The sequence below is a fragment of the Microtus oregoni genome, unplaced genomic scaffold, assembly GCF_018167655.1.
Source record: "Microtus oregoni isolate MIOR12 unplaced genomic scaffold, Mior012 000030F_ref0000283, whole genome shotgun sequence".
Classification (NCBI taxonomy): Eukaryota; Metazoa; Chordata; class Mammalia; order Rodentia; family Cricetidae; genus Microtus; species Microtus oregoni.
In genome coordinates this window covers 11,559,995-11,572,744 of record NW_024543089.1, presented here as the reverse complement: position 1 = coordinate 11,572,744, position 12,750 = coordinate 11,559,995, and the positions used below count along the sequence as shown (strand labels likewise).

General features: G+C 40.1%; 1 pseudogene; it reads right to left on the bottom strand.

Annotated features, from left to right (window-relative positions):
* Positions 1–11,110: 11,110 nt before the first annotated feature.
* Positions 11,111–11,875, bottom strand: LOC121465266 (annotated as a pseudogene).
* Positions 11,876–12,750: the final 875 nt, after the last annotated feature.

Genomic DNA, 12,750 nt, shown 5'->3' with positions numbered 1-12,750 from the left:
GAGCTTTTCTTGGCAGGAACAAATCTGCTAAGCAGAGAAACCAGGTTAAATAGAACATGCCAGGAGTCTTCTGAGAACAGGACTGTACACACCCTAAATGACCACCATAAAAGCCCATGGGGTACACTATTCTTCAGATGTGGGCTACAAACCGAAGGAAAAGTATACCACACTAAACAAGGCTTCCCTCAGCCTCCAGGCTGAAGTGTGGAAAATAGAATCCAATCCCATTCGTTGTTTCCCTGACCATCCTCCTTACTCAAGCACACATTTTTTAGCATCATCAGTGGGTCCAAATGAAGATGCACCATGATTCATGGAAAGCCATTTTGGAAGAAAATTCACCAGAAACTACAATCACTCTGAATCTCTGAATCCACTTCAGAATCATATGAAGCTAGCTACTACTTATGGACCACATTTGGCAAGTGAGACGAAAAAAAAAAATCTTAACATCCTGCCTCTGATTAGAATAGAGGATAAATAAAGAAAAGCATAACTTCCGAAGCGTTAATTCTTTTCGGTCTATGGCCAGGCTGTCTATGGCTGCAGTGAAAGCACAGGTATGACCGATCTATGTTTTCAATTCTATCTTCTTCCACTAATGTTCCTTAAATCCCAAAAGAAAAGAAATACAGGACTACAAACTCCATAAACACTAAAATCCCCAGGCCTAGGAAGGAAACCTTCATTTCAAGGCCAACCCTCTGCTCCCACAAAAGGCTGTGTCCTGAACCTCTCCCATTGTGACCAGCTTTAATAACTCCCAGAAACAGATCATCTACCTCATGAACCAGCACACTGTAAAACGGTTGTTTTCACATTTCCCACAATAAAATCCAGACAAGAAATCTGGTTTTTGTTATATTTTTAATAGTGGAAATGTGCTTATGATTTTAAACTCACAGAGTCGGTCAGAAGGAAGGATAACATACATAGTAGGCAACAGATTCAGAAATGTCTGACAAAAGAGACTGCACAGCTTTAGCGTGGTAAGATTCTATACAAAAAAAAAAATCACCTGCAAAGTGGAGAATAGGACCTTATCTGAAAGCTATTGATATTTGTCACCAATTGACCTGGAAGTTCCAAGGTCGTGGCACCAACATTGCTGAAGACCATGGAGAACATGGAGCTTCTCTTCCAGGAAAGTGGTTTTAACATATCCCCAGGAACAGGCTTGTAGGGTTTTGAAGTCTTCCTTATTTTAAAAGAAAAAGAAAAAAAAAGTTTGTTTTCCTCTCTTTGAGAATTACAAGTGACAGCTCACATAATGGAGAGTCTGCAAACAGCACAAAATAACTGCTTGCAACTGTACCTAGAAACTAGAATTGAAGCGTGAGGTCCATTTTAAAAGATCTAAAAATAATTTGGAAGAGAGAAACAACTTGCACCTGGTTCAGCCATTCTTTCTCATTCCATGCTTTGACCCAAAGTTGGTGCTGGTCAGCCTGATTTTACAATATCCTGGCAATCTTTCAAAATTGTGCTGAAATTTGGCTTCAAAATCAATTTCTACCCCAATACTCTCCATTAAACATAAGTTCCTATTTCCGAATTTACTGTATACTTTTGTTACTTTTATCATCACAGGCTACAAAATAGGAGTTCATTAAGTTGATAGGACATATCTATTTCATGCATTCCGGGAAATACTATTCAGTTTTATTGCCTTTCCTGCAAGAACTACCAAGAAAAGGAGACTTTAAACGACTTGTACTGGGGATATAGCTCAGGGTAAGGCTCCTATCTAGCTTGTAAAAAGTCAGGGTTTCTATCTCTGGCATTAATATCTATGGTTTCTTTTCTTAGCTGTAGTAAGTCACACATACATATATTATATATTCATATATATATAGCTTGTTATAATAATGGAAAGCATATACAGCAATAAATATTCTGAATGATAATATCAAAAATTACAGACTAAAAATAAAGAAAAGGTTAAAGATTAAAGCAATTCTAAGTGCATAACATTATAGTTTTTCTAGTGATCAAAGGCACTTGTAGCCGTGTTCTAGGCAGTTGATGTGCAAGGAGAGTCATTCTACAGAAGCGCCGTCTTTTCCAAGACAGGTCAGTTAGGATGATTGACAGAACTGATCCTGAGTTTTCAGGGGCATGAGCTTTTAATTTCACACTAACTTTTTATAATGCCATATCAACCTAATTAAGACATCTGACTAAGTTGGTTTGTTTAACTTTGTAATCTATGTCTTAAAAAGCTAACACAAATATTGAGAAAAGTCTTATAGCTACTTTTTATTCCAAGAGGGTTTTGACAACAAGATAGGCAAAGACACTGCCTGAGTCATAGAATACAAACAAACTGAGAGAAGGCCAAAGAAAAGCAGCAGGGTTTTCCTTCTAACTCCCCAGTTCTCAGAACAGAGCATCAAAGGGGCAAAAGACTTTTAAAATTAATACTCATTCCACTTGTGTCACGGAAAAATTCCAGGATTACAATTAACATTAAGAAAGTCTTATTCATTTAAATATGCAAATAAACTGTGCACATCATTATGTATTCACCAAACAAAAAAAAATAGTTGAAAGAGAGGTGAGCTCAGGGCACCAGAGTGCTACCCCATGCGGGCGCTCCCCGGACTCATTGTATGACCTTTCCACTGTCTGTCTCATCTGCTCCCTCTCAACTCTTTCCAACGAGAAACGCAGAACATCCATTCCTGGCTGCCCACAGGATGGAGATAAACATAAATGAAACAATGAATATTTATGTACTTCATAAAGTATGAAAGGCCTGCCCAGAATGAAGTGCTCTTTTTACTGTGTGTGCTGACTGAGAAAGGAAACTCTGAGGTTTGCAGCTAACTGTCTTTCACATATGAGACACATGTTGTAGTGATTACGCTGCTGTGTGTCTTTCTTTTCTTAAGAGTTATTAAATGATGAATACTATTGTTCTGAAAGTCATTAAACTGAGAATTTTCCACTGCTCACAACCACAAATATCTGTCCATCAAGCAAAACTGGATGCAGAACTCCCAAATGCTGATGAGAGAAGCCAAAAGCCTGCAATGCTGCATGGGCCTTTAAAATATTTTGCCACTTTCAATTGGTTCCCAGCTATTTGAGAAAAATCATAAGCTTACATTCAAGCAACACAGAATGATTTTATTCTAGCCCTCTATATAATTCCTCCTTGATTCTGGAAATTTCTCTGAAATCATATCAATGGAGAATTTTATTGCATGGGATTATCTTCATTATTAGAAATGATATTGGAATAAAAATGAATCACTAAGATATTCCTGGGGGAAATGTCTACCAGAATTGTCTTTCAGCTAGATTCAAAGTGTCATATACATATCCCAGAAGGCAAGAGGGATGATGGAAATAATAAAGAACATATTAGAACTTTTAATGACTATTATCCAAAAGTTGATGACAAATCTGTGATGATTGAATGCCTGAACTCCCAGGATATGATACAGGTGAAATAAATAACTGCTCTTAGATTGCAGAGTGTGTGTTTGCTCAGATATTTTTTACTGACAATTGGAAATGCAAATAAAAAATTTTGGAGAAGCACCAACTTAGCCTAGCAGAAAAGTTTTCAACTTGGTTGTGTTCTCTCTAGAAGACACTTTAGCTCTTTACACAGGAGAATGCTGTAAAGTGGTCTAAACAGAAGTAACATTAATAACAATATGTTTGTAGATTAGCCATCCCTACCAAACTCACTGGAATAGCACAGAGCAAAAGCCAGCACTGTGCCATTCACTGGTCCTCAGCTTCGGTAAGCCATGTTCTGTGTTCCTTAACTAAGAATGCTCCAAAAATTGATACATATGGTATTAAAGCACATTTTCTACTTATAGAAAGTAAAAAGAAAATGACTATACTAATATTTCTTCCTGCTTACTCCAAGGCCAGCATGGTTCCTTCGGAAGAAACAGACAGCGATCATCTAGAGATGGCCCAACCTGATGATAATCAGTAGGTCCTGTGCGCTAACCTAGGAAAACTTAGAATCTAGAACTATTCCTACTGATTCATAACTTGAACCATTCATGAACTGTAGAAGATGGTTCTTACCCTCTCTGCAATTTTCCCCTCATTGATTTCTAGACTCCTATCTCTAACTGCTTGCATTCCTACACTGAACTCCTCAAATTGATTTTGAGTGTGGCTTTTGGGGTTATGTACAACTTGTAAGTATGTCCATCTGTAACATACTTCCTCTCTGAGCTGCAGTATTTTAAATATGATGATATTGTTCTATCACACAACTTTTAGGAAATATTTTAACTTCCTTATGGTTTGTCTACACTGAACTGAGTTTTTCACCTACAACAACACTTAAGAGAGATTTCTCCAGCTTCACAGACTTCAGAGCTGGGGATAAAGGTGTATGAAGAAACCATTATAACAAGAATCATACTAAGAATGATGTGGGCATCTGGAGAATATAGAAATACAGTCCTAACATAGTGAGTTAAAAATTTTTCTTAAAGGTAATTTTAAATTGTCCTAAATATGAGTTAAACTTGACCACACAAAGAAAGGTAACAATATCCAGACAAGGAAAAGTCATTGGCACTAAGCAGAGCTGAGAAACATCTAAAAATCTCAAGTCAGACCTAGACTATGGCATATTTGTGGTGAAAAAAGCCACAACCCTATAGGCTAAGTGGCCTCTCTGAGTTGTCCATTCCCTGATACATGTAGCATTAGGTATTCCCCCTGGTGACTTAGTTCATCTTGGGTAGGATGAGAAATATGTGTGAATATTTGGGGCTGGGAGAATAAGAAGGGGGTACACACAAAAGGTTTCAAATGCCTTGAGGTCAGGCTCAAAAGACTCTCTCCTTTGGGACTCTGGGATGAGTTCATGCTGAGAGTTCTCTGCCTTTCCTTCTGGTTCTCAAGTGACAATACTACCATGTACCACCAGCTGGGGGAGGTGGACAGAGGCCTGGTACGGAAACAGCTATTCCACTTACAGCTTGGTCAGATTCCAGCCCAACAGTTTAGCCAGCGTCTAGCTCAGAAAAGTCTGCCCAGGTGGCGTTTTAATATAAATGCCTCCCATTGGCTCCTATGATTGAATGTTTGGTTCTCAGCTGGTAGAAGGTTTAGAAAGAATTAGGAGGAGTGACCTTGTTGGAGTAGGTGTGTCACTGGAGGTGGGTTTTGAGGTTTCAAAAGTCCGTACCTTTTTCTGTGTGTGTTTGTGTGTGTGTGTGTGCATCTCAGTTTCTCTTTATCATTCTTTGTGTGTCTGTGTATGTGTCTGTGTGTGTGTGTGAATGTGTGTGTGTGTCTATGTGTCTGTGTGTGTGTCTATGTGTCTGTGTGTGTGTGTGTCATCAGTGTAGTCCCCTCCGGTTCCCCCATACCCACCGTTCCACCTCTCTGCTTGAACCTGGGGGTCAAGATGTGTGCTCTTAAATACCGCCAGCACCACACCACCACACTCCCCACCATGATGGCTGTGGACTAAACCTCTGAAACTGGAAGCAAGCCCCCAATTAAATGCTTCTTTTTATAAGATGCCTTGCTCATGATGTCATCTAGCAATAGAATACTAAGACAGCCAGGATGGTCCACCACTCAATAAACATTCTCTGCTGATTTCAGGAAGGATGCTATATATCTGTATAACTCTGATCACTAAATAAATTTAACCTAGTTTCTTCAAAGTGCACATGAAACAAAGTATTCAGGGATAGTGTTTAACTGAGGAGTATTACCAAGGAATCAATCACAGATGACAGACAGTCCCTGAGTAGACCAGGAAGTGATGTTTGAAATAGTAGAATAGCAGGGTGGAAATTCAGTTTTTCACTTTTGTTTGCTTGGTTGGTTTTTGCTTCTTGATTGTTGTTATTTTGTTGTTGTTGTTGCTGTTGTTGTTGTTGATGGTGGTGGTGGTGGTGGTGGTGGTGGTGGTGGTGGTGGTGGTGGTAGGGTTTCTTTGGCAGGGATGGTTGTTTGCTTGTTTGTTTTAGGAAAGCAACACACGACAGTATGTGGAGCCAACAAAGGCACTGTGGAACTGTGAGCAAAGAACGGCAATGCTTGAGGCATGACATCATTGATTGAAGTACACTCTGGCAGCCCTAAGGAGAAAGAACAGGTTGGAAGAAAGCTGGCAGAAATATACAAATATGTAGAAAAGTAAGGAAATGCACATGGTTGACAGCAATTTATTCTGTTAAGGATGGCATTAAATACTGACCTACCCAATTTAGTTACTCATCTCCCAGCAGGCATAGGTGTACACATGTTCAGGTGAACACATATGCATGCACACAGGCAGGCACACGCACACACACACACACACACACTCACACATATTTTCTATATGGCTCTGGTAATTAGAAGCTAACAGGTGCCTACTGGTAATGATAGTCCTGTCAGCTATCTCTTACACAGCACAGTGAGCTCCTTCAACCTCACTCAGCTCTTCTTTTGCTTCCTGCTCAGAAACAGTCCTACATAAGCTCTGCCCAGATTCGCGTGTGTGCCCCCCCTAACATAAAACCCTGTCTCCACTCAGTCTGGTGTGCTCTTCCTTCCTTAACCAGAGCTTCCTAGGATGGGATTCTATTGCAGTCTGCTTGATGGCTATATCTTATATGTAATGGAAGTACGTAGGAAGTAATCCTTCCTGGGGAAAGACTAACCAATTATGGGATTCAATGAATCTGTGCTCCCCACCTGCTCTACTGCATCTTCAGGTATAATTCTTAGGTGGTCATGACACAATAAGAAACCAGTCCAGGGAGCAGAGGACAGTGAGTTAAAGACTCCTACCTGTCATTGTCTCTGTCTTCCTTCTCCATCTTCCCCCATTCTCTTACTTTTGCATGATCTCTTGGGTTGGACACCAGAATTAAATAATAGCCTACTGGCCTTTTACGTGTGCTATATGAAAAATTCAGGTTAAAAGCATTAATGATTATATGAACTAACGTTTGTTGATACTTTATTCTAGTTTTGCATGTGAAGAAAACTAATGCAGGAAAATGTCCCCTGAGATTCCTCCTTCGTCAATTCTGGCAATAGTCACTTGCCAGTAGGGTTGTAGATATTTCCTCATTGACACTTTCCTTTTCTAACAAGATAAGGAAAAGATAAGAAAAATGTGTAGCTAAGTAAACAGACATTCCTAGCTTGTTATAGTAACAAATCTAACACTGATTTGAATGCTTTGTAAAGTACAGTTTTAAATTATCCCCTTCCTCATTACCATTTCATTAATTCTAGTAGTAGAATAATTGATTTATTTATTTATATCTGTCATCATTTGAGACATTCACATTGATTTCTACAATTTTTTGTTTTGAATAATGGCATTCTGGAGACAGAACAGTGAACTGGCAAGCGTCTTATTGGATGTCTTCAGGGTATACATTAGCTGTTTCTCACAGGCTTCAGCACCTTATAGATTATCTTAACAATGAATCTCCAAATCATGAAAACATGGAAAATGAAGAATCGAATAAACATGAGACATTGTTTGCATTTCTTCCTGAGGTGCTGAATTTTTGTCTTTGTGCTACATGCACAACACCTAGAAAGAAATACATGTTACCAAGTCACCATCTATAATTGGTTCCACTTACTGATAGAACAAACTCTGGGGCCCAGAATCATAGCTGGATTCTGCCTCCTAGGTATCTGCACTGGAGCAACCCTCAGAGGCATTCTCTCAGCCAGGAGCTATGAAGATAAAGTCACTTGAGAATGACTGGATATTTGTTCTGGAATAAAGAGATGTAGTTTACGAACTGGTTGTTATTAAAATACAGTAGATTAATTATATAGTCTGGATCTGTTGTTAGTTTTTTTTCTCGGATTTACTTCAGGGAATGGGTGAAATGCTTGCCAGGACTAGTTAACTTTACAGTTTCCGTTGGGCCTCTGTTCCAGTTTGCTCCACACAATATCCCTCCTTGGGGTGCCATGTTGCCTGCATGTTATACCACTTCCATTCTTAATGATTGCTTTCTGATATCAGAGCCTGTAATGTAAATGACATCTTTTATAGTTTTCTAGTTAAACACGGGGTTTCTCTGTAAAGTTATAGTTTTTATCAGCTCATGAGTCCCAACATTTTCAGATTTCCTAACCTTTAACTGAAGTGTTCTGTAAAGTGTCAGGCAACAGCAATGCAGTGGTGCCTGACTCCTGCTTGCTGTCTCATCCATGACAATCCATTTCGTTGGGTAAGAGATGGTCTCTCTGGATCCCACACACTGTCTCATCCACATCCACACTGTCCATTCTTCGTGTAACAAATGGTCTCTCTGGGTCGTTACATTTGTAAGTTACCTGTTCTATGCCACAGGATCCTGATGGTCTTTCTGGATCCTAACATTTGCAAGTTGTCTGCTCTATACCATGGGATAAAGCTGAGTTTAGGAATAAAACATATAGAATTGAGTTTGTAATTACATTTTGGGGAAAAAATGAAGTATAAAGATACACATTTAGTAAGTATGAGTGTGTAAGGAATTTCCAATACTCTGAAACAATGGTTAAAATGAACATTAAACTCCAAAGGTAGTTACGTTATTTGTAAAGGGAGATAAAGGGCAAAGAGACAGTCTCTTGCAGCATAAGAAGAAAATGGTAAACATTATAATGTGAAACATAACTAAAAACAAAATTACAGAAGAAATATAAATGATCAATGAGATTTTCAAATCCGCAAGTGAATGAATAATAATATGACATTTAACTAATGAATGCTTTATTCTTATTGGAAATCCATCACTAATAAGTGATTAAAATCCAGGCCCATGTCCTACACACTAATTTTCTTACATTGTATAAATGTCTTAAAGAAACATTTTTGGCCAAGAAATTCCAACTTTTAAGCATTCCCAAAGAAATATTAGTTAATTATATTAAACTTTAGCAGTATTAACTTCCTTTACAGTTATAATTGAAAAAAAACAGAATCTGTTTGTCTGTTTGATAATTTTATACAAGCAAATACTATACAACCACTAAAATGAATAAATAAGATATATAATTATTATAGACTAATCCAATTATGCATTGTTTAATTTTAAAATGTCATCTACAATTAATATAATCATAGAACAAAACTACATGCATACAATTGCTTTTTTAAAAAGTACATATGAATTAATCCCAAAACATTAACAGGGGTTGTGCCAAAGTAATCAGATTTTGTGATACTGAACTTTTCTTTGCCTGTGTTTCTGTTATTGCTAATGAAATCTATTAATACAAAAATTTAAGTGATAATTCTGATGAAATTCCTAGCAGAGGAGAAATATTGCACAGGTTAATTGAGGAAATATAGGTTAATTTTCTGGATTAATTCCTACTCTGTTAGAGTTCACAAATAACAATAACTTCTGGCTTTTCCTGAAATACAAATGTGATTCTAAACAAAGAAGATACTTTCTAACAAATGTTGTGTGGAGGAGACTTACAATTTAAAATGACAGTCAGTTTAGCAGAACTGATGAGACGTTTCTGAACTTTCCATAAATGGATTTGGAAATTTCCTATAAGATGCAAATATTTATAGCACACCTGAAGTCCTCTACAAAAAGCCACTTCCTTACTTATTAGGAGACCCAAATGCAAAAAAAAAAAAAAAAAAAAAAAGAGGCGTGATTTCTGTGCCATATCTTCCTAGAAATATGTTTTGGGGTCTGCCTTTCCACTTTGAAATTTTACCTAAGTGCCATGGGCTGGAGCACAGTACAGGGACCAAGTACACTTCACACTCATGTTCTGGCTTCATGGCAACATTATGGTAATTTTTCAGATAATTTGAAAGGGATAAAAGCAAATTCCTAAGACCCTGAATAATTTCTCCATTCAAAAATAAGGGACTGTCATTGTCTCCTTAGCCGAAAGTCAAAATTTTGACTCCAAAGCGCATCATTAGTGATGAGAGAGGAGGGTACGGCACAGCCTCAGGGGCCAAAGGGGCAATGACGTTTGCTAAGATGAGCTTTCAATTTCACTAGTTAATTTGGGAACATTAATCATCATCACCTCTCTTTAATCAGAAATTGGGATTTCCTGAGGACTTTTCATTAATTGCAAACTGGAGTAGAAGGCAAATTAGGCTTCGTTGTAGATCACAGTGTATCGAGGTTATGCTCAGATATATCTCGCTGAATTAGGTTCAAATAGAGCTGTTATTGAATCTTTCTATCATATCACCACCCAGAATCTGTGAATTCATTGAGGCCAGTAGTCCATGAATAGCCTTAAACTGGTATGCCGTGAAATGGTTAAGCTAACAAGTGGCTCTTAACTTCCACCGGCACACACACCTTGGAGCATGGAGCTGAGCGGTTTATGGAGCTGACTTTTGACTCAGCACTGAAGCAGTTAAGCCAGCTCCGTAGTCTTCCCTTCTTTGCGGTGGACCCGCTGGCGACATGAAATCAAATTGCAGCCCCTGATAAGATTTAACGTCCGGCCTCTCTAATTCTCCCTTCGTGAGGAAACCGAAGTAGGGCTGTGTGCAGTTGTTTTGAGGAGACTGAAAGTGTCATCAGCTCTGCTCTCTAAGCTAAGCAGCAGCCTTCCTGCTTAAGGGACACGGACATTTTACGGGCAGACTTAACGGGAAAACTTCTCACCACGCTTACTGTGATTTGACTCCGTGCTTTGAGTCTGTTTCGGGTGCAAGAAAAACAAAATTCATCTTAACGCAATTGTTTGTCTCAAATGCCTCTGTTTGCCATTTTAGCAGATTGGCCACTCTTCCCATACATGTGTTTAGTAAGCCTTGCTGTTTCCCGCTCAAGGTAGTCTTGTGGGTACCTCATTTCCAGGATCTCTCTCTTTCTCCCGCCCCCACCAAGCAAACCAGCACACTTTACTGTGGCTCAGACTGCTTCAGACTTATTCCAAGCCCAAGAACTATAATGCTGTAAGTACTTGACCAGCTTGGACAGGCATCTGCTCCACTCCAGACCTCCAAGTCCTGGCACAGAGGGGTCTCTGAACAGTCTACTACAGGAACTGTGTGGTCAGCACATGCCAATCAGGGTTCACCCACTGCCCACAGGTGGTCCTTGTGCCCACCCCAACTGTGTCCATGGTGCTAAAAGCCCAAAGGGAAGGCTGAGCCCTGAGTTCAGGCGCGGTCACCAGCTCTCTTCTGCACCACTGCTGGCCTGGACAGAACCTGCTCCTGAAGTTGCTGGACCAGCTCCTCTACGTAGACCTTGAACAGGGTACAGGGTCCTTTTCCTCCAGGCGCCTCTGTTTCCCCGCAGCTTCCTCCAGCGTCAGGCCAACCCACTCAGCCTCTGCCTCTGGGATGACAAAACTCTTGTATTTCTCATTAGATGGCTACTCTCCGTTCGAGTTCGTCAGGGTGTAACTGGGGGTCCTGGCAAGCAAGCCTCAGCAGCATCCCTCGCTTTAGGTCCATGCCAAACTTGGAACACAGGTCTTTCTTGGGGTCTTGAGAATATTAGAAGTAGAACCCATGGGCCTCATCAATGAGATCCAGGGTCCACATGGTCACAGTTACGGTGAACTTCTTGTCCAGGATTTCGCTATAAAGCTCCCGAGTGAACAGCTGAGGCTCCCACACCTTCTTCACCCTTGAGGAGAGCTTGTCGTTGTTGGCATATCTGTAACCCAAAATCAGGCCCTCTCCACCCCACAGCCCCTGCTGGGACTCTGGAGGATAGTGAATTGGAATGGGTATGTCCTCAGCTCGCGCAGCCCGTTCTTCGGGTTGATCTTGAACTTGACTCTGTGAGGTCTGTAATGGTCGGCGTTTTTGTTCTTCTTCCAGCGAGCCCAAGAAATGGGCGGGCAAGCGCGCATAGACGCCCTGCCGCAGCCGCAGCTTCTGCCGCAGGTACACAGGATACTTGTGCAGAGGCATTGCATGATCCTCTACCTCTGAAAGTTGCGCGCTCGCGTCCTCCAGCATTTCTCTTGACTTTCATCGACGCTTCTTGAAATCCAGCAAGATGGAAAAGTGACGTGACAGTGAGGGGCCAAAATCTTTTTCAAGTTCTCAAGCTGCCGCACACGTCGTTGCCAAGGTCCCCTATTGGAGCTGTTTCTCTGACTATAAGATTAAGCAGTGATGGTAATTAGTAATTATGTCATCACCGCTGATATGAAAATAACAGTAAACAGCTAGCATTTATTGGGTGCTTGCCATATGTTGCATAGCAAGTTGGGCACTTTTCCCTGTAAGATCTCACTTAACCACCTAGGAAGAACACTTCCCTATTTACCGACAGGGTCACCGAGCTTTTCATAGCTGACAGAGGGCAGGGCCCGAAAAGTAACAAATGTCTGAATTAGGAATAAAGGGTAACTATTCTCTCAGTTCTACAATCAAGGTTAAAATGGAAATCCCCCACTCAAATGTGTGTGGAGGTAAAGGCTTGCTTTAAATAAATGTGTTTCCTAAGTGCGGGGCTTAAGGAACATACTTGTTTGTGTTTCTAAAAATCGTTCCCCACTGAGATGTCTTTAGCACATACCACCAAAACATCATCTCCCAAATATAGAAGGCTGTGTTGGATCTTCTAACGTCAGAGGGCCCACTCAACCAAAGGCAAATCATACCCCAAGAACTCTCCTTGAATTCCTAAGACATCAGAGTATGAGCAGTAAGTCAGCTGCTTTAAGCCACTAAATTTGAGGGAAATGTCTTTTTTTTCTTTTATTCTTCTCTCATACATTATATCACAATCACAATTTCCCCTCCCTCCACCCCTCCCAGCTTCTCCCCACCTTCCCTTC